This window comes from Aythya ferina, assembly GCF_964211825.1.
Source record: "Aythya ferina genome assembly, chromosome: 12".
NCBI lineage: Eukaryota > Metazoa > Chordata > Aves > Anseriformes > Anatidae > Aythya > Aythya ferina.
The window spans coordinates 568816-588516 of NC_140308.1; the positions used below are offsets into that span (position 1 = coordinate 568816).

General features: G+C 45.2%; 1 protein-coding gene and 1 long non-coding RNA gene across 3 annotated transcripts in view; one reads left to right on the forward strand and one right to left on the reverse strand.

Annotated features, from left to right (window-relative positions):
- ZFHX3 (zinc finger homeobox 3) overlaps positions 1 to 19701 on the reverse strand; it is a 473005-nt gene that overhangs the window by 169438 nt on the left and 283866 nt on the right. The window contains exons 1-2 of one of the 2 annotated variants that reach the window (XM_084532974.1): positions 8222 to 8374; positions 4531 to 4715 (exon numbers count right to left, since the gene is read on the reverse strand). The gene's annotated coding sequence lies outside the window, so the exon portion shown is untranslated. Of the gene's footprint in view, positions 1 to 4530; positions 4716 to 8221; positions 8375 to 19701 lie in introns of those variants that run through there. The other variant, XM_084532975.1, reaches the window with a different exon arrangement.
- On the forward strand, positions 16 to 18049 carry LOC311443093. The gene is made up of 3 exons (XR_014697078.1): positions 16 to 1517; positions 12649 to 13948; positions 16867 to 18049. It is a non-coding gene; the product is annotated as an uncharacterized lncRNA (long non-coding RNA).

Below are 19701 nucleotides of genomic sequence, written 5' to 3' on the forward strand. Positions count from 1 at the left end.
CTGCGAAGAGAAATGCAGCCAGATGAAGCGGACGACAAAGATTTTGCCCCTCGTCCTGACCACAGGCATTCAGAGGCTGGGAAATGGAAGAGTTCCCATTTTTACTGGGGTGCAAAAAGAGGTGGCGGGGTGTGTGTGTGTCTGTGCGCGCAAAGAAGGAAGCGAGCAAGCAGTAACTGGAGCGCCAGCCAGACAACTGTACAAATAGCAAAATAAGTCGAAGGAATTAAGGAGTAATTTGTACAGTAATCATTAGGTAAAACATTCAAACACATATGTGCGCACAGTTCTCCTCTAGAAAATTAACTTCCATTAAGACTTCTTTGTTCTAGGTAAGACAAACCAGTTTCTAAAATACAGGGAGCCTACCCTTGCTTTAATTGGAAATCTTGGTGTGACCTTATCTGTAATACTACGGATGCCTCTTTCTATATATGTAGCTTTACATATCCTTGGATTGGATCTTTGGTTCAAATGCCTTTTACTGTGCTTAGAAAAAATCTCTCAGTATCAGATTTGCAGGAAAAATAAGACAGATTTTTCCCATGAGAAACTTGTTAAAGACACTTGAATTATTAAATTAACCCTATTTTTTCTCTTGCAGCATATGTGACATATTTGTACACAGAATCATATAGTTTCATTTATATGTTACTTTGAACAAATGAAACTAATACCAGTGTTTTAAGGGAAATTCTACTATTTGTTAATTAAGAGGAACAATTTTAATGCAAAATGTTCAGCTTCTGAAGCAGTACATATGGCTTTCTGGACATAACTTTAAAAAAAAAAAAAAAGCTGTTTTCTTTGACATGTAGCATAGGGGTAAGCGGCCTCAGGTTCCCGTGGCTCTGCGAGGAGCCCAAGTCCTCCTGTAGAAACACGCTTGGGCTGTTGAGCATCTTAGGAGAAGATCTATCCCGAGGCAAGAGTGGGCCAGATTTGCAGGCGGCTGTGGTGAAAGCAGTTGACTACTGTGAATTTGGGGGGAGCCACAACCATATCACATTCCTCAGTCACCAGCCTGGCTGCATGCCGCCTGTTTCCACTCAGCAATATGTGGGAATTGGACCAAAACCTTAAGGTGCAAGAGGCCTGCTCACTGAACTGACATTAGGGGTGAATGTATGGATGTGGGATGTGTATAGTAGGGAAGAAGTTCCAGGCTATCTTTTTAAATTCAGGCTTTAAAAATTATTGTGGAAAAAAAAAATCCTGGTTAGAAAAAGAAATCTCCATAATATCATCCACTTGCAGAGCCTTGTGCTTCTTGGAAATATGTCTAAAGAATTAGAACAAAGCGTAGAAGGCTGGAGTCCTTGAAGGAGCTCCAAATGATAAAGTCTGCCATTCATTTTAAACACAGCGTGCATTGTGAAAACACAGGTCAATTTGAAGGCATTTGTCAGATTTCCAGTTCCCTCTGCTCCTTTGCAATGGAAATTTGCAATCAAATCCCTGCACTGGAGTTGGGGTGTCTGGCTTTATCAGTTATTCATACTCAAAGCATTGTCCAGGTAAGCTTTCCTTTTTATTCAGAAAGTTTGCATGAAGTTTCATACAAGAAGGGGGAAGGCTAACATGGATTAAACCGGAGCAGATGCATTTATTTAGGAGTTTGGAAAGGGGTGAAAGTGCAGATGATGAGAAGCGACTGATCGCAAAGGGCTGCGTAAGCTGCAGAAGTGATCTGATACCATTTCAAGGTGCCCAGCAAGAGGCATGGGAAGGGATATTCCAACAGCAGCACGTTTGTTGTTGGGAGGCAGAAATGCTTAGAAACAGAGGGCTGGAGAGACGCACTGCTGAGCAATTCCAGCCAGATAACGTGCCTTTTTTCTGGCAGCGTGTCTGTGTTGTTCAGTGGGCAGGGGGCTGACTCCTTCATTGCTGAGAGAGAGGTGTGGATGTGCTAGAGGGGGCTGCGTGTATTTCCCTAGAAGAAATATGCACGGTAGGATTTTGGAGAGATTTGAACTTGAGGGGGGAAATATTCAGAGGAACGCTTGTTCTTTTGTCTTCAATATATTTCCTTTTTTTTTTTTTTTTTTTTGTTTACTATATTATTAAAAGAAATCTGTCCATCCATTTTGTAATCACTGCACTTAGCATAGCCACTGGGAGTGGTGGGACAGTGCTGGGCTGTTCCAGCGACCTCAGACCCTCTGGCTGGGTTGCTGTAGTCAGGCTCAGTGCATAGCCCTTAAGTCAACTAGCAGATTTTTAATACGAATTTGCTTTTTCACAGGCCTAAACACAAGACAAGTAGATGTGTTTGTGATGGAAATGAGCACTTGGAATACATCTATATGTTCTTTTTTTTTTTAAGAAATGAAGAAAAAAGTCTTGGCATTTAATTAGGACTCACTAACCTGATAAATATTGAACATCATTTCTTTGTGAGCTGCTCTGTGTGCTCCGAGTACTCTATGGATGTGTTCCACAATTGCACTTGTTTAATGCCTGTATCACCTCATGCTTATTGTATTTATGTTGTCATCAATGTCAGATTTTAATTAAACAATTAAATCACTGTCACAGTAATTTCCCTAGAAAACTATTTCAAATGAAAAATCCCACAATAAATGTTTGGGAACCATCTTAAAAGGGAAGAGAGGGAAATAAGTTACAAAGTAAAATTACAATTCCCACCAAATTAGAAAAGAAAATGAAATTGTTTTCAGCACTGAGAAGAGTTCTGTTTTACAGGGCAGTTTTAACAAAATTCAGAGCATGTCAATACGGTGACTAAAAGCACATGCCTGCCTTGAGGCCAGCCTGGGTCTTCTGAGCTGGGACTGTGGCAGAGCGACCCTCGCCCACGGTTCCTGCAGCCCTACAGTCATCCCCCTCCATGGGCCAGAAACACGCCACAGCATCACACGTCTAACACCTTTCACCCTAAGTCACGTACCAAGAACACCTCAGAAAATATTCCAGCTGCCTTCTTCCCCACCAAATTATTTTAGAATTAAGATGGAGATTTGCAGAAAAGCCTGCATCAAATTCTTTGGTCAGTTAAGCACCAGTACCAGCTGTACTTAAAACAGAGTAACCATGGACTCAAAGCCTGTCTTTTAAGCAGTGAGAAACCTGATCTGATGTAGCATCTTTGCTACAGCTAACCCAGTAGTTCATCTTTAGCTCTCTATATATGTATATACGTTCTTATTTCCTCTAAGACCTGAGTTTTCACAAAAGGTGGAAAGAAGAAGGGAGCGTGTACTTCGCATAAAATAAATCACAAATATGAGATGCAAAATTCATCAGACAAGGTATCTGAAAGAATCATGTTCTCAAACGTACATTCAGAATATTACCTGTATTTAACATAAGCACATTTGACATTTGCAGCACAGCCTCAGACGTGAGGCATGCTTATTTAAATTCGGATTCCAGCATGTGATTTCAGTCAGTGATGTACCCTGCAGCTAACCCTGACCCTCCCCTATTAGCCTGTATAGCTGCTTTGATTTGTGCCCTCTGAGGGCTGGGATCTGGGAACCAAACACCAGGGAGCTGCAGCAGCGGCTAAAGGAGGCTCCGCTCCTCCCTCTGCAATTCAGCGAGCTGCTCCTTACTCAGCCCTGCACCCAGGCAGAGAGAGGACAGACCCAGGGCTGGAAGGATTGCCTCCCCTGTCGTGTCGTCCCCGCTCCCTCCCCCGGCACCCAAATCAGGATGGGAATCCCAGTCAGTATTTCTTTTATGTCTATGCTGCATTTTTATTGGAATGCAGCTTTGCAGATCGGTTATGCCTGGGATGCGTGTGGTTTCTATCAGCCCTGAAGTGTTTTACAGCTGGAGCTGATTTGGGGGGCACATCTAGCCTGTCCATTTGCAGCAGCCAGGTCTGATGTTTGTCTGCTGCTGTCTCTCTAATTTTTTTCTGTGTTGCCTCTATCAAAAGGTGAGATTAACTGTTTTGCACTTGGGGTGGGGGGGAGGTGGACAGACACGGTGACACCAGGCCCATCCCTCCCTCCTCCTCATTTTAGCTTGCTTCTTGCAAAAGCAATTCACTAGCAGAGCCTCTTTCTTCCGCCGGCCAGAACGAGCATGCAAGAACCGCAGAGATACCTGGTGCGGCGCGCAGAACAAAGGGGCCGGTTGTGGACAGCACGCTATGGCAGCCCCCAGCCCAGCCGCCTGACTCCTGTTTAAGTCTGGGGCATGCAGCCTTTAACCAGAAGGCAGGCAGTGAATGCCAGCCAGGCAAGGAATTTGCTTTATCGGGCAATAGCTGCACCAGAGCCTCCACTGACCGCTCCGGGCACGGCCAGGGCAGAGTGGAGCCTCCCTCGGACCCAGCCAGCAGCATCCTGCTTTTGTCAACAAGGGGCTGCCATTCAAAGTAACTTTGCTGAACATAACCAGACAAATACATATTTTTGTACTCTGTAAAGGAAAGGGGAAAACTGATGGGGTTGCACAGAGCCCTCCTCCAGTCAGGAGAGGCTGTGCTGGAGGAAAGTATTGCTCATAATGACACTTAAGCCCAGACACTTGAATGCTAAAGGTTAAACTTACATTCTTCAAGAAAGGGCTCCTTGCCAGCTTGAACTGTGTTGTGTGTTCACTATTGCCTCCTCCTCCTCTTCATCCACTCTCAATCCACTTTTGGTATTTGTTGAAATAACTGAGGCTATTTTTTTTCTTTTTTTTCCTAATGTATGTTCTCTATGGCAGTCCTCAGCCTTGTGTCTGTCACAGGGCTAAAAAAAAAAAAAATAAAAAAAAAAAATCAGTCTAGTGCCAGTAAAAAAAGTAAAGTTGCGTTTTTTTGTTGTTGTTTTTTTTTTTTTTTTTTTTTTTTCCTTCTTCTTAGCTGACAACAACTATATTCACTTCAAAAAAGACCAGTCTCAGTATATTTTCTATCCTCTGGTATCTCACAGTCCATAGAACTCCATCCTCTAATTCCTGTGCTTAGCTTAATAAGCAGAACGCATATTCTGAAAGTAAGGCTAAAAAGTTAATATGGATTTAAAATACAAATTAAAAGGCTGATATAAATATAATAAACAATAGAGCAGAGAAAGAACTTTTGGAGACATTAATCACCAGGGCTGGAGATGAAACTATTGGCAATGCTTCCAAACGTTCAAGCAAAAAAAGGACAAAAAGGGAAATGCCCACATAGGAGCAGCACTTTAAGATGAATTTCAGCATAATATGAAGAAGCACACATGCTGCTCGGATGCTACATTTAGATCTTAATGATCAGAGAGCACCTTCTCCATATACTTTCATGCTTTTCCCCAGGGATATTTCCCATTAAAAAAAAAAAAAAAAGAATGGAAATAACATTACAGTTGTGTATGGCTTCTGAAGCAGCCCCATTTACACAGCATCATGTAGGCTTTCCAGAGAGAGCCACTCCTGGGTGAAAGAAGGTTCCCTACTCAGCAGCTGCTGAGGTGGCAGGTAGAGAAGACCCTGGCTGGAAGGCTGGGTCAATCACTTTGAGGAGGAGCGTGGAGAAGAGCCAGAGCAGAGCAAGCTTTAGGAGGCAAACACCATTTTTATTTGGGTTCACCGATGATAAAAGGCTGGTGATGTTCATTTTTCCTACTTCCTGCAGCAAGGGAACAGGGGGTGCGCAGTGCTCTGCATCCCTTTAAACAACTGCTCACTGCAGTGTATTTCTTGGCACGGCCCTAATTGTATCTGCTGGTCCCAGTGGAAGTTCACACTTTTTAATATCTCTTCTTGCTCCTGCAACTGCTGCCACCAGTCAGCAATTGCAAACAGGAAGCAGTGACTCAGCACAGCCACAACCAGCACACGGACAGTGGCCCAGGGGGACGGCCAAGTCCTGCCAAACGCCGCCGACGGACGAGGGGCCAGCCCCACACTTCGTCTCCGGCAGTGGGCCGCAAGCGTGGTTACTTTGCAGCCTGACCCACGAAGGCGTCTGGAGACAGAGCTCCAGGCTCGGCACTCCAGCTTGCACCCAAACCTGGGGACAGGAAGGCCCCGTGACACTCGGGGCCTGGGCGCAGTGGCAGAGTCTGCCCATGGCTGGGGACCGATGGCTTCAAGCCCCGGGGACCATCACAGCGGCAGACCCCGGGCTGTCGCCTGCACCGGGAGGACTGGGACCACCGGTGCCTGGTCGCCCCTCTGTGCTGCAGCGAGCAGGTTTTCCCCGGGAGGGCCCAGGCAGGGGCAGGAGGAGGGGAGCCCGCGGCCAGGAAACGCCAGCGTGGCCCCGCTGGGGCAGCGGCAGAGCCAGGCACCGCGCCTCGCGCACCGCGGGCGGCGGAAGGTCTATTCCGAGCCTGGTCTCATCTGCGTCCGAACTGTATTTAGCAGTGAGTTTACTCCAGACTGAGCCTGCGTGAGTAAGTGTGTATGTAAGGGCTGAGGATTGGCTGCGGCAGGCGGAGGGCTTGCTGAAAGGCTCGTTAAGGAAGCACTACTGACCATGCAATCCAATTACATAATGCTTCAAAAAATAACCGTGCTGGGAGCCTCGTCTGGGCAGCGCGTTTCGGCAACAGAAAGAGGTATCAAATATCTGTCTTCCAACCCAAGGCTGATAGGATATTTGTGCCACAATCTGACACTGCGCTTCAGCTGTAAACTGCTCGAAAGAGGAAACTTGCTTCCAGGGGAAATGTCTGCTGTTCCCTTTCAAGGCAGTGCTGCACCCTGCAGACCGACGTTATTTGAGTCCTTGTAAAATTACCACTAATCTCCGCACTCAGAATGCCTTGCATTTTATGGGTACTTGCTATGACGGCAGCTTTGTTTTGTGGGGGTAAAGGAAAGTGCTGAGCGGGCACCTGGCCATCAGCAGTAGCTGTGACAGTGTTTTCCCAGCTTTCTGCTCTTGCAGTTTCTCTCTGCCACTCCAGACAGGACACATGTGTGGATGATGCACAGGATCACACTACCATGCCTGGAAAATTCCTGAAAAAGTACTCCATCATGCCTGGAAAAGATATGGCCCCTGTCCCAGAGAAGAACCTGCACGGTGCCGCGCATTTTGTCTGCTGAGGTCAATGAAAGAGGGGCAAGCCCAGGACTTGAGGCCAGGCTTCCTGCCTCAGGAGGCGGCTTAGACCACGCGTTATATTTTTGATGAGCAGAGATTTAGAAAACCCTGTCTCCAAGCAGCACTGGTAGTTTTTATTGTAGTTACTAATTTAACTGCCAGACTGCTCTGAAAGGCGTCACAGAAAAGGCACATTTCTAGTGAATGAGGAAAGAGCCAACTAAGAATATTCTTGGCCCTTTACAGAGTTTCTATACCTGAACTTCTGTTGTTCAGTTGCTGGGAACACTTCACACGACGTAAGTGAGCTTCTATGCTTGCAATAAATGCCTCGATTTTAACCTGTTCCCAGCTCAGGGCACAGCAGGGTTCCCTGCTCAGTGAGGTGCGTTAGCTGCGGCGCCCACCTCCGCCATCCCAGCCACTGGGCTCCTGCTGCCAAAACGGGGATGAAGCAGCTCTGCTGTAGCCACCCCATCAACAACCTCTGCCTGCTTGTTCTGCCAGCACCGTCTCACAACGTGGGCACTACATTTTAAAACCATGCTACACGAGAGTCCTGGCTTTGCTTCCTTGCACAATTGCCAGCTTTGCCCCGAGCACCCCGCTCCAGGCCAGGAAAGCTGCCTGTGATGACGGCTGTGGCGAGGAAAGGGTGGAGGCCGAGCTCCAGCCCGGCTGCACGCTCCATCCGCTGCCTTCCTCCCGTCTATTTCTAGACTGTTTACCTGGCAGGCGCACACGACCGGCCCAGAAGGAAGCGCTGACATCACCCCACCGCCGTGCCCCGCTGCCCGCAGCTTTCAGCCCCCTCCAGCGGGACCTCCTGGGGCCGGGCCCCTCTCGCAGGGCCTGGGGCTCGGCGCTGTGTCCTTGTGCGGCTCGCAGACACGTTGCCCGCCCGGCATGACGCCGTCTGACACCGCTTTTCCCTCTGCAGGGCCGTGACGGGCGGCCACCACGCTCAGGCAGGGACTCAACCCACGGCAAACCCCACACCGTCACCCGGCAGAAGCACTGCTGGTGGTGGGTAAAGAATGCGTCTTTAAGTGCTAACATACCATTCACCTGGTGCTACAGACTTAAGAATATCACTGCTTTTCCCCCCCAGCTCCAGCAGCTCTCCAAACCCCCTCCACACCGACGCCAGCCCTCCCCGCCAGCAGCACCAGACAACCTCTGCTGTCCCGGGGCGCTCGCCGTCCCCTCCCCACCCACCTCGCTGCCACGTCGGCCTGTGTCGGTGAGCAGAGCCGCACACGGCCGTGCCGAGCAGGCGCCCTCGCGGCCTCTCGGCACCGTGGCCAGGCCGAGGCGGGGGCAGGTGCTGGGCCCCGCCGGGGCTGTTTATCCCGGGCAGCCGGCGGCCGGACTCCGGCCTTGAGCTGCTCTGTGGAAGCTTTCTTGGTGCACTTGGGCACGGAGCCAAAGTATGCAGCTTGAAGGAAATGTTTAATAAAGACGCAGGAGCCTCAAACTGTTTATTTTTCCTCGCAGAAAGGTGGAGGGATGATGTCCCTGGAAAGGAACTCCTGAGGCAGGCGGAGGCTGGCGGCCGGGCCGGAGCGCTGCCGTGGCGTCTGCGGGACCGAGAGCAGCCTCCAGCCTCTCCCTCCCCTCACAGCTCCGGCCTGCAGGGTCATAAACCGTGGGGGAAAAGGCAGCCTATTAGTAACTCTATTAAGTCTCCATTAGTTAGGTGTGAACTCATTACCCTAATATACTTGGAGGTAGGATTCCACTGGCAGGACATTAGCACTCTAATAAGCACATTTACCACTCGGCACTGGACTCAGCGAGAGGAGGGAAGCACCTCAAAGGCTGGAGCAAACGCAGAGGCTCTGTTCCCCCAGCGTTTGCCCCACGGAGGCTGTGTTCCCCTCGCATGGGACAGCCCGACCCTACACAGGAATGGCCTCTGGGCTCCCAAATCCTCCTCAAGCCCTTTTCTTCCTGTGACAACTATGGGGGGAGTCACCAAAAAACACGCTGCCCCTCACATCTGTTCATCTTACAAGTAACTGCATGTCCAGAGGAAAGCAAACGGGAGGTGGCCAAATGATGTGTGATGGGAGGAACAGAGAATGGCTGTGGGCAACGGTGAGGACTGGGGACAGAGGATGAATAGCGAACACTACTGGGAATCTGAGGCATTTAACCAAAAAGAAAACGATAACCACGGCACGAGCATGCCATGGCTTGTCCACTCATCTACTTGCTTCTTGCAGTGCTCTTTCGCCTTTGTCTGACTTGGCATTTTTGGCATGTTTGCTCTTTGTGACGGGAACTGTCTTCTGTTGCCTGAAAAGCCATGCACATTGTGAGGATGTTATAGCAATTGAAGTAACAAGCTTATAGGAAATCAATTAATTAATAATAGATAGGATGCAGGAGCAGGGCTTCAAATGAGATGTTGAGTTAGCATAATAAAAAAATAACCATATGTAGAAAACCGGTATATTTCTCCAGGCCACTGTGAGCATTTTGAGTAAAGGCTGCAGCACTGAGGCTGGAAAAGCTTCAGCATGCTGTAGGCCAGCTGTCATTGGGGTTTCTGGAAGCTTCTTGTGTGTTAGCATCATTTTAATTAAAATATTGGTAAACTGGTGTACAGCAATGGCCTTGCTGTATTTTAAATATGAAAGATTTTGTGTTTGAGAAAAGAAAGATGCAAACAAAACAAAAGGGGGTACAAAAGCACAGTATTTTGTCTCTTGGAGACAGCAAAAAATGAATCTGAATCTTACGGCCATTAAAAGAAGCATTCTACTGCTCCCCCACATTGCTACCCAATGCCTACGTTCTGCCAAAGCTCTTCTCAGACTCTGCAGAAGACAGAGACTCTGCACCATCTTCCCTGTATACTTAGTCATACTTTAAGGCTGTACAGAAGCACTGTACACTCAGAACTCTTCACAAACTACTTTTGAAGCCCATTTGTTCTTAAATATGGCCAAACTGCACACAATCCCTGAAAAACAGAAGTCCAAGATCACATAAGTATGATTTTAAAAATTATTTCAGGAGGAAGCATGATCTTGTTTCTAAGCGCTTTGGCCAAAAAAAAAAAAAAAAAAAAAAAAAAAAAAAAAAAAAAAAGTATAAAATTAATGGTATTAGGTACCTAAAAATATTCTTGAGGATCTGGGAGTTGGAATAAGGGCCTGGCTTCTATTCCTAGCCATGCCACAGACTTGCTGGCTGTACTGAAGGACCAGCCAGAGCAGTACACACGGCACACTAAAAGTGCCCAAGACAAAGGTATACGAGAATGGTCTTCAAAACTCTCCTCCGCTCTTTGTCCTATTTGCCTGGCCTGTAAAATGGGAATAACACTGACTTGAGGGATCAGAGCATAAAAGACACGATTGCGTAAATTCTCTTGATGTGTTTCCAGACACACAGACAACATCCATATGGGGTGCCATGAAATCTTACCAATTTACAGTGCATCACTGATCGTCCTCACTTACCCCTTTCTTTCTTTCTTAATTCCAATGAATTAAGTCAAAAGACTCAAAATATCAGCAGCTCCAAAGAATTATGACTAAGATCAACCTCCTAGGAAAAAGAAGTGCCTTCTCCCTCTCAGCGAACACAGCACCTCCTAGCAATGGCTTACTGGTCAGTGGCAACTTTTCTGCTGTAAGAAGAACTTTAAAATCCAGTATCCTGCAACATTCAGGATTAAAAGTATGTCTTTATTTCACTGAACAGGATAGCTATGCATCCTCCCAATGGGATCCAACAGTTGCTTTTAGCCCTGGAAAATCTCACCCTGTGTAGTTCTCCTCTAAACTAAGGTACCTGTTTCTATGTGAAATACAATACAGAAATGGATTGAAAAAAAAAAGGTGAAAGTTTCTAAAATTTGAACAACTCATAATTGTAGGACACAATGATACAATAAGAGCTCATTAGCAAACACCTGAGCTGAACTTACTGGTAGCTTTTCTACTAATCAAAAAGGTACATCCTGAAGTTTATTTGACAGGATCTCATATCCCTGAAATTCCCTATGTGTCTCAGACATGAAATAACTTCTGGCATAGTCATTTAAACTATTAAACAGAAGATTCAAAATAGCACACTTCAGTAACAAATGGGAAAGTTCATGCCCCAGAGTTGCTCTTTCAGACTGATTAGTTTGTAATCTCACCTCGTCTCTTGAAAGTTTTCTTTAGTTCAAAGGCTAATGGCTGTTTTGGTGCAGAGAGGGGGAAGATGAGGAAGAAAGATGGCAATGAGATGGGACAAAATCCTGAGGAATAAAGTTCTGTAAAGATCCCAGACCCTGCAAGTTTTTTTCATCAGTAACAATACTCCAAGAGAAACACAAAGGCAATGAAAACCTCTGATCACTCTGCAGAAGGGAAGAGAAGATACTGACGTTTCCATGTGGTACTCTGTCTGATGAAATCAAGTATTCAAATGACTTCTGTTTACATAGTATTTTGAGAAATAATGCTAATTTGCAGAATTGGCATCTGGGGTACAAGTATATGTACCCTGGGAGAGCACTTACAGAGCCTTTGTGAAGCTAAGTAATAAACACTTTGTCTTCACCACACTATTTATGGGTTGCTTGGGGGCATCCTGCTCTCTTTCTGCCCTACCTGGGCATAAAATTATTGTAGAACTAGGTTTTAATAAGGCCAACAGTAAATCTGAATGACCACACATGCACAGCTATTCCTGCTCCCCTGATCTCCAGCATTAATTATAAAGTGGAACTGTTTATACAAGTACATACCACTTTCCTGACTTCTTTCTTGTTTATGTCTAAACCTTTATGGACATAAAACTTTGGAATTTGCTGTTGGAATAAAACTGCAATTGAAACTGCAGTAACTGTGCTAGAAAACAACTTTGCTATTGCTGCCCCGATTCTGTGGTCACGGTGGGTTTGCTTCTCCCCTGGAACCCTCTCCTGCTTGGTGGTGTTGTTTCAGGTCACCTCCTCGCTGTCCCATCTGGACGGCTCATTAGAAACTCGAGCTCTGGATGGCTCAGAGCAAATGCTCCAGTTTTTCCTCCCGTCTCCTCTGCTTTTCTCTTCACTCTGCACCACTTCTCAGCCCACTACGAGCTTCCTTGAATCCTGGCTGGGGGGTGATTTGCAGTACCTCTGCTGTAAGGCTGTGGTTAAATTTGTCACTCCTTTTATGATGTATTAAAATGGCAGTCTCTTTGTTCCTCTGCATAAAACACTTGTCCATGCCCTCAAACCCTCCCTCTCTCACTCAGAACTTTCCTGAGAGAGAAATTTTTCTTCTGCAATAAGTTATTACAAAAACAAGAGACTTCCATCTGATGGAATGCACATGTGCATATACCAAACTAAAGTAACTCAGGCTCCATAAGCCCTAAATTATTCCTTGTTGCATTGGCCTGACCACTTGTTTAGTTGGGCTGTCACATTATAAATTAATATGTTTGCTGTTTGGGGCTGAGAACTCTTTTTTTCCTATTTGTTCAGTAAAACAGATCCTGTATACCGTGGGCACTATATAAAAATAATAAGTTATTGTAGAACACAGGTAAGGTATTATTTTTGTCTTTCCTTCCCTTTGTTTTATCCCCTCCATCCTTTGCCCTTCCTCTGATCAATTAATCTTCCATTTACTTTCTATTTGCGTCTGCAGGTTTTACTCTAATACGTATTACTCCAATATTCCAACCATGCCACCTGCTACAAAAGTTCAAGCACAGAGGATTTACTAAAGTGAAGGAGAGGGAATCAGCAAAAACTCCAGAGGAGAAGAAGAAACAGTGAGTAAATTAAGAAAAAGGAGTGGATTCTCTACCTGATACTGTCTCTTCCACTGACTTGGATGCCTTGTAATTTCTGTCAGACTCTTTCTTTACTCTTTTCATGCAACATAGAAACACAGAGACTTTGTAGCCAGTGGAATTACATGGACCTCTCCACCTAGACTAGTTTTCAGTGAATTAGTAAGTGTTTGACCCAATCTCCTTTGTAGGTTAAAATATCTTTAAATTCTGCTGGGCTTTGTTGAGGTGGGAATGAATAAACTCTCTCTTAATTTTTGTGTCCGGCTACTGGAAGGCTCTACGTTACGTCTGTTCAAATCCCTTTCCTCCATGGCAAGGTTATCCTACCTTGGATAGGAGAAGGAGAAAGGAAAATTAAAATTGGGACTGTGTTTGGCCTCTTACAACTTCAAAATCTTCCCCCTGTTTGTACATTCCACTTTCCTGGACACACTTCTGACCTCAGTTTTAACATGTACCCCCCACAAAAGCACCCTTATAATAATGATGAATGATTAACTAAGTTATCACTTAGCACATCATATTTTACAAGTCACACAATCTTAACTAATACAAGATCAGCATGTTTTACTTTTTGTTATTTTTTAAAAAATAAGAAAAGTATCATTTTAATATTTGTTAAAAAGCTAAATATCGCAGCCTTGCACAGTTATTGGGAAGAGATGCTGTGCAAATAAACCCACCATGAGCTGTTTCTTCCCGAATGTCTGAGCACTGGCCTGCAGGATGCTCTGATGATCAAGGGCCACACTGTACAGGGCTGCCCATATGCCTGTGGTTGTTGCAGCTCCAGACCTGTCTCTAGAAAAGCTTCTCTTTTTCTGGCACATGCATTGCCCAGGCTCTCATCTTTCTTCCTTTTCCCTTCACGTTAAACACTATGATGTAACCAGGACACAACTCTAATTAGAATTTACAAACATTAATCAAATGTTTTGACATGAAAACTGGCCCTAAGCCTCAGGAGGAAACAAGACGTGCGTATCCTCGTGGATTTCCTTGTGCTCCTGAACTCTGCGTGCAGCGCCTTTCACATCTGGGATCAGTTGGTGGTTACCAAGAAGGATTTCACCAGAGCCGTGTGTGTGAGCCAGCCTTTGGACCTGCCGGGGATTTCAGAGCATCGGCACCCCCAGGCAGTTTTAGTGGGTGAGGTTTGGTTGTGTGGAAGTGAAGGTTTCCTGCTTCCAGCACCTTATTTCCAACCTTCCTGTTCCACGTGGCCATACATTAGTGACGGACAGTGCTAGCAGATGGCAAAGTTCGAGTCGGGCTAATTAAACATACTGAGCTAATAACCTTCCATTTTGGGACTGGTATAATTCATAATTTAATGTATTGCTGCTGAGACATTAACCTTTCAACAACTGGCACGGTGCCCACAGCAGCCTTAGTGCTGACCATCTTTCAGGAAAATGAGTATTATTGTTAAAACAGGTATAAATCATTCATGGCTTCAGCTTTTGTGTCAAACTGTACATGAAAATAAGTAGTAGGCTGGGTAATTTATTTACCTTTTGGTGGTTATTCTTATGATTTCATGATCATATTCCGTGATTCATAAACATTGGCCAAGTGCCATTTTGTTCTCGCTTTACCTTTCCTATATTGCAGAGGTTGTTCTGATTTTCATCTTTAACAGACTGATGCAGAATTATTTGAACTAAACACAAATACCCATTTCAAGGAGGAAAAACTTATTTTAAGCTAATTCCACAATATCCAATGACTAACAACTTGTAACATTTCTGTGTTTTGCTAAAAAAAATAAAATAATGTATCTTTGAAGACTTGTGTATAAACACAGATTAAAAGACCTCTTAAAAATAAAGCCGACAGCATATACCACAATATGAATAATCTTTGATTGAAAGTGACATAGGGGACTGGAAATAGAAGAATGTAAAAAGTTGAAAAGGACTCAACAGTCCTGCAAAACTATAAGACCAACACACAAGGCTGAGTTTGGGGAATATCACAGACTCTGGAGATCCTTAGCACTGACTTCTGGGACACTGCTGACTGATCACATCACCTTTTGTTTCACAAACTACCTCTGCATTGACCTTTCTTTTTCAGTGAAAGGAGAATCAGAGATAACAGACACCTGTACCGCAGAGCTGGCCTGGTGATTCACTAGTATTAAGGGCCTCTCATACAGCTCCATGAATTCCAGCTCTTGCTAACGTGGTCACCAGGTAGAAATTGCTGTGATGAGCTTATCACAGGTTCATTATCTGCACCCTGTACGGCAAAGGTTTTCAAACATTTTGGACTTAAAGACTATTTTCAGTTCTCAATATTTATCACATATTGGCATGTACACTAATCAATGCTAACTGAAAACATTACAGAGCTGAAATAAACTAAGTGCAAAGTAAATGAGAATGAGGTCCTAAACTTGTATTTCAGGTACAGACTGACCACCATTTGGGATGATAATAGTGCGAGGTGAGACCATCTAACTTTTAGATGGTGATACATCTGAAGAGATCCCAAAATATTCAGCGCATCCCAGCCACCATTACCAGACAGACCCACTGGAAACAAATCCAGTCTAACTTGTGCAGCAAACTTTGTCACGGTACACAGGTGCAGAACAGGGAAGATCAGATCAGAAGGAGCTGCTTACTGCATGTACCGGTCTCACCAATATTTCAACCCCTTCCCCCCACCCCATATCTGGGAAATTGTCATTTACCTCTTGAAGGTATGAAACAGCACCCTGAAAGCTAAGACTCGTAATTGCATCAGCCAGTTCTCAGATATCAAATATAGTACTGGCAGGAAAAAAAAAAAAAAAAAAAAAAAAAAAGACTTCCCTTTGTTCTTCTTAACCTTAATTGGAGGAGTGAGTACGTAGTGCTTTTTGAAAGGAAACTTCCTGAAAAATTTCGGGCTGGGGATGGTTTTCAGAAAAACACTTCTCCAAGACATATTTCACCAACTGTCTGTCTTTTTTTATTTTTTATTTCCAGCTAAAGCTGATTATTTTTTTTTTCTCATTTGCAGTGTCCTCTAAACAAAAACAAAGCAAAACAAAACAAAACAAAAACCTCAATATAACAACCTACGTTATACCTGACAGTAACATTTATACAGCAGTTTCAAGTCATACTTGGGAAAATCTGGCACTACAAAACTGGCACTTTTTGTTTGTTTGTTTGTTTGTTTGTTTTTTTAGGGGGGGTTCAACTAGATGGTCTTTAAGGTCCCTTCCAACCCAAACCATCTTATGATCCTAATTGCACCTCCTGCAGGATGGACAACAGCAAGTGAAGTCTTCTCACTGAAAGGACTTAAGCAAATCCCCTCTCTCTGCCCTCAAAACCTCAACCCAAACAATTAAATCCAACTTCTGTCTAGAAACTTGCTTTGATCCTTCAAGCTAACAAAAGATAATGTGAAAACACACTTCAGACTCCTTGTACTAAAGGAAGTTTTCCAAAAGTAGATGATTTTGCCCATTTAGACCTACTGGGGTGTGTGTGCAGTATTAGAGCCCAGGCTGGACTGCAGGCCAGGACTGAAGGTCCCTGATGGAGCAGTGAGTCTAATGTTTTCCCCAGGCTTTGCTCCATCTGCAGCATGACAGCCTGTCCCTCACTTTTCTCAGCAGCTAATCAATGAAAATTTAAGTTTTTAACTGTAGTGTGAAACTTGAACATTTGTTTCCCAAATTCTTCTGCTGTTTCTGCAGAGCCAAAATAGGACAGGAGTAGCTGGAGTTTCTTCTCATTTTTAGCCAGACTGCAATTGTTCATATGAATGTAACAGTTTCTCACCTTTTACTCACATATTCACTCAGAATCGGAACAGCAGCTCAGGCTGTGAATTCCCTCAGTTTTGGTATGCCACGATCTGTGCACTGAGCAGCCAGGCAGCTCACACGCACTCAGGGGCTGGGAACAGAGCTGTGCTACTGACTGACAAAAATAGTCCGAGAGCAACGAGCACAGATCTTACGTGAATCCATGGCTGTAGAATTTGCATTTTACTATATTGATGTTCAGAAATCACATTTTGAGTAAAAAACAATAATACAACCTTTTTTGTTGCTGTTGAAGATGCAGACACAACCTTGATTACACGAACAGTGCACAAACGGATGTCTGCTGAGCCGGCGCCCCCACACCATGGGTTTGGAGGAGCATGGTTGAACCAGCAACAACTGGACCAAAACCCCAGCAGCTCCTCTTCCACAGACTGTAAAACATCCCCGCATTTCACTCCCTCTGCTGGCCCCATTTTATACACTGAAGTTTTGCAAGACCTTAAACGCGTGTAAGGCCAGGTACATCTGAATGTTCACCGCAGTTTTCAGGATCCTCAGCCTGCTCAGCTCTCCCCTCCTTGCCAACACCACGGATGGTAGGGGACAGGAGCCCTCCCAGCTCCTGCTCCAGGCCCTGGTGTCCCATGCTCCATGCTGGGGCGTGGAGGCACCACCAGCCCCCTGGTTTGAAGCCGGGGTGCGAAGTGCACAGCTCCGGCCTCGCTGCGGTGTTCCCAGCTCCAAAAGGGAGCAGCCCCTCACCCCGACAGCTCGGTAACTGCTGACTGCAAAGGCACCTGTGTATATACATGCAACCCATGTCTGAGTGTCGTGACAAGCCATATGAATGCTGCCAACGTGCATTTACTTTATGTGTCTTCCAGAGAAAAACACAGCCTATTAAAATATGTGCCCTGGACGCCGCTCTGCAGTGTGCTCCTGGAGTTTCACACTTCCACACGTTATTTTATTGATCATTCCCAGTAACATGACACACTCCAGTGAGTGGCCATGCCTGCTGTCTCTCCTAGGAGCAATTACAGAAAACTTCTGCTCAGTCCTTACAGCGACACCTCTCCTTCTCACCGTTTACTCACTATTATTTTTACTTCTGCGGTGATGACCACAGAACAGGACAAACACTTGTTTGGAGCTGGTCAGAAGAGGCACGGCTGGAAGATGAATGCCGCCTGCCAGCAGTGCAGCAGTTTTTGGCACTGCCAGCTTCTGCAGCTGTGTCTTCTGGCCACCCAGTGTCGGCTTCACCCTGCTCGCATCAGGCCTCAGCCAAGCACGGCCAGCTCGGGGGGACGCGCGAGGACGCGTGCCACAGGCGTGCTGCAGCAGGTGGAGCTACCACTACCCACGGTCACTGGAGGACTTGTAGGAGCCAGTAATGCAAAAAAAAAGTGATTCACTTTATACTCCACTCGCAAGGCACAGCCAGCCACTACACAGAGGTCAGCCTGCTCGTACTGTGGTGAACTGGAAATCCCCTAGTGCTGCTGACCAGTCACAAATTTAAAAATGGACAACCCCTGCATGTGATTTTTTTTTTTTCTTCTTGGCTTCTTGCATGGCACTAGTATTTGCTTTCTTGCTATAGTTCCTGTTGAAGAGGAAACGTGTGACAGCTCTCTTCTCTACATGCAGACATATATGCTGTGATGGGAAATGGCCTTCAAATGCAATATTAAAAAAAAAAAAGTGGAAAAAAAAAAAAACAAAACACAACTGCCAACTTTAACTCTGTAATATTTTCTAGAAACACACTTCTTCGGTTTCAAATAATACAAAAGTTAACAACCTACGGGCACATGTTAGTGGTGCAATTGCTCTGTGTAAGGGCTGCAAAGGCAATGCTTCAGCCAGGCTGCGAGGAGTGTTAGCCCTCCTGGGCAATACCCACAGGTGCAGCTGTGCTACGCAGCTGTATTCTTGTGCTTTTTTATTTTATGTATTTATTTATTTATTTTCCAGTAGCCACATGACTTTCTACGGCAAGAATTATTTAATGTGTAGTTCCTGTCTGAAATGTCCCATAGAAAATTTTCAAAACAAGTTTCAAACTAACCAAGTACCTCCAGCTTCTGCATTTAGGCAGATATTATTGTTACTTTACAAATGGAAAAAATGAGGTAATTGTTTTAAGGGGGGACAGATGCTGCAAGTATGCTGGCACCTGACATCCTCAGTGATTGCCTAAAGCTAGGAAGAAGCATTGAAAAAAAAACAAAACAACAGGTATGAAGGAGGCTGTATGTTTGGGTGTGATTCCCCCCCAAACCATGAGTCCCTTTTGGCATACACATTCACCCTGCCACAAAAACTAGCCTTATGCCTCAGTGTTTAAATTCAAACGCTCGCATGCGGATATTTTAGATTTCAGATTTTCTGTATTTCTTCTTCAGCAAGATACTAGGCTGCATACCCCAAAGCCAAAGCAAAAGTTACTGTCTACACTGTGGTTATAAGGGAGTTAAAGTTCAGGTTTCTAATTGCTCTCTTGAGGCCTTATTACTTGTTGATTAGGTCCTTTTGGGAACAGCATCAAACCTATAATAATAAACACTCATTTCACTGGAAAGTTTGTAACAGCCCTGCGGGCCTTATGCCTCTGTAAACTGGCACAGGTATAAAACAACCAGAAAAGGTGGTTTGCTTGCTGTAAAGTTGGGAACTTCTCTAAGAGAGGCTTTCAGGACTGGATGCATCTGATCTACAGGCTTCTCAGACTGATTAAGAACTGCATATTTCACCTCTGGCAAAGGCTCCTGCTTTTCTGAATGTTCCTCTCCGCCTTCCAAGCCCACACATTAAGGGGTTCTGATTCAGGCTTTTTCTTGTGGAGCAAAACATAAACGTGCAAAATGTGTGCAGGCAGCCTGAGCAAAGCTCTGCTGGGGACCGTGCTGTGCCTTCTCTGCAGCCACCTGACAGCTCTCCAAACTTCAGGGTGGGCTCCTTCTCCCTCAAAAGGATGGTGGAAAAAAAAAAAAAAAGAAACAGCCTCAGTTTGGATCAGCTGTCTGATGGAGTCAATACTTGTGTCCGCTGAGCAGAGAAGCTGTGGCGTCCCCATGGAGCACGTGGGGATTGCAGAGCCGTGGTCCCGGGGTGCCTGGTG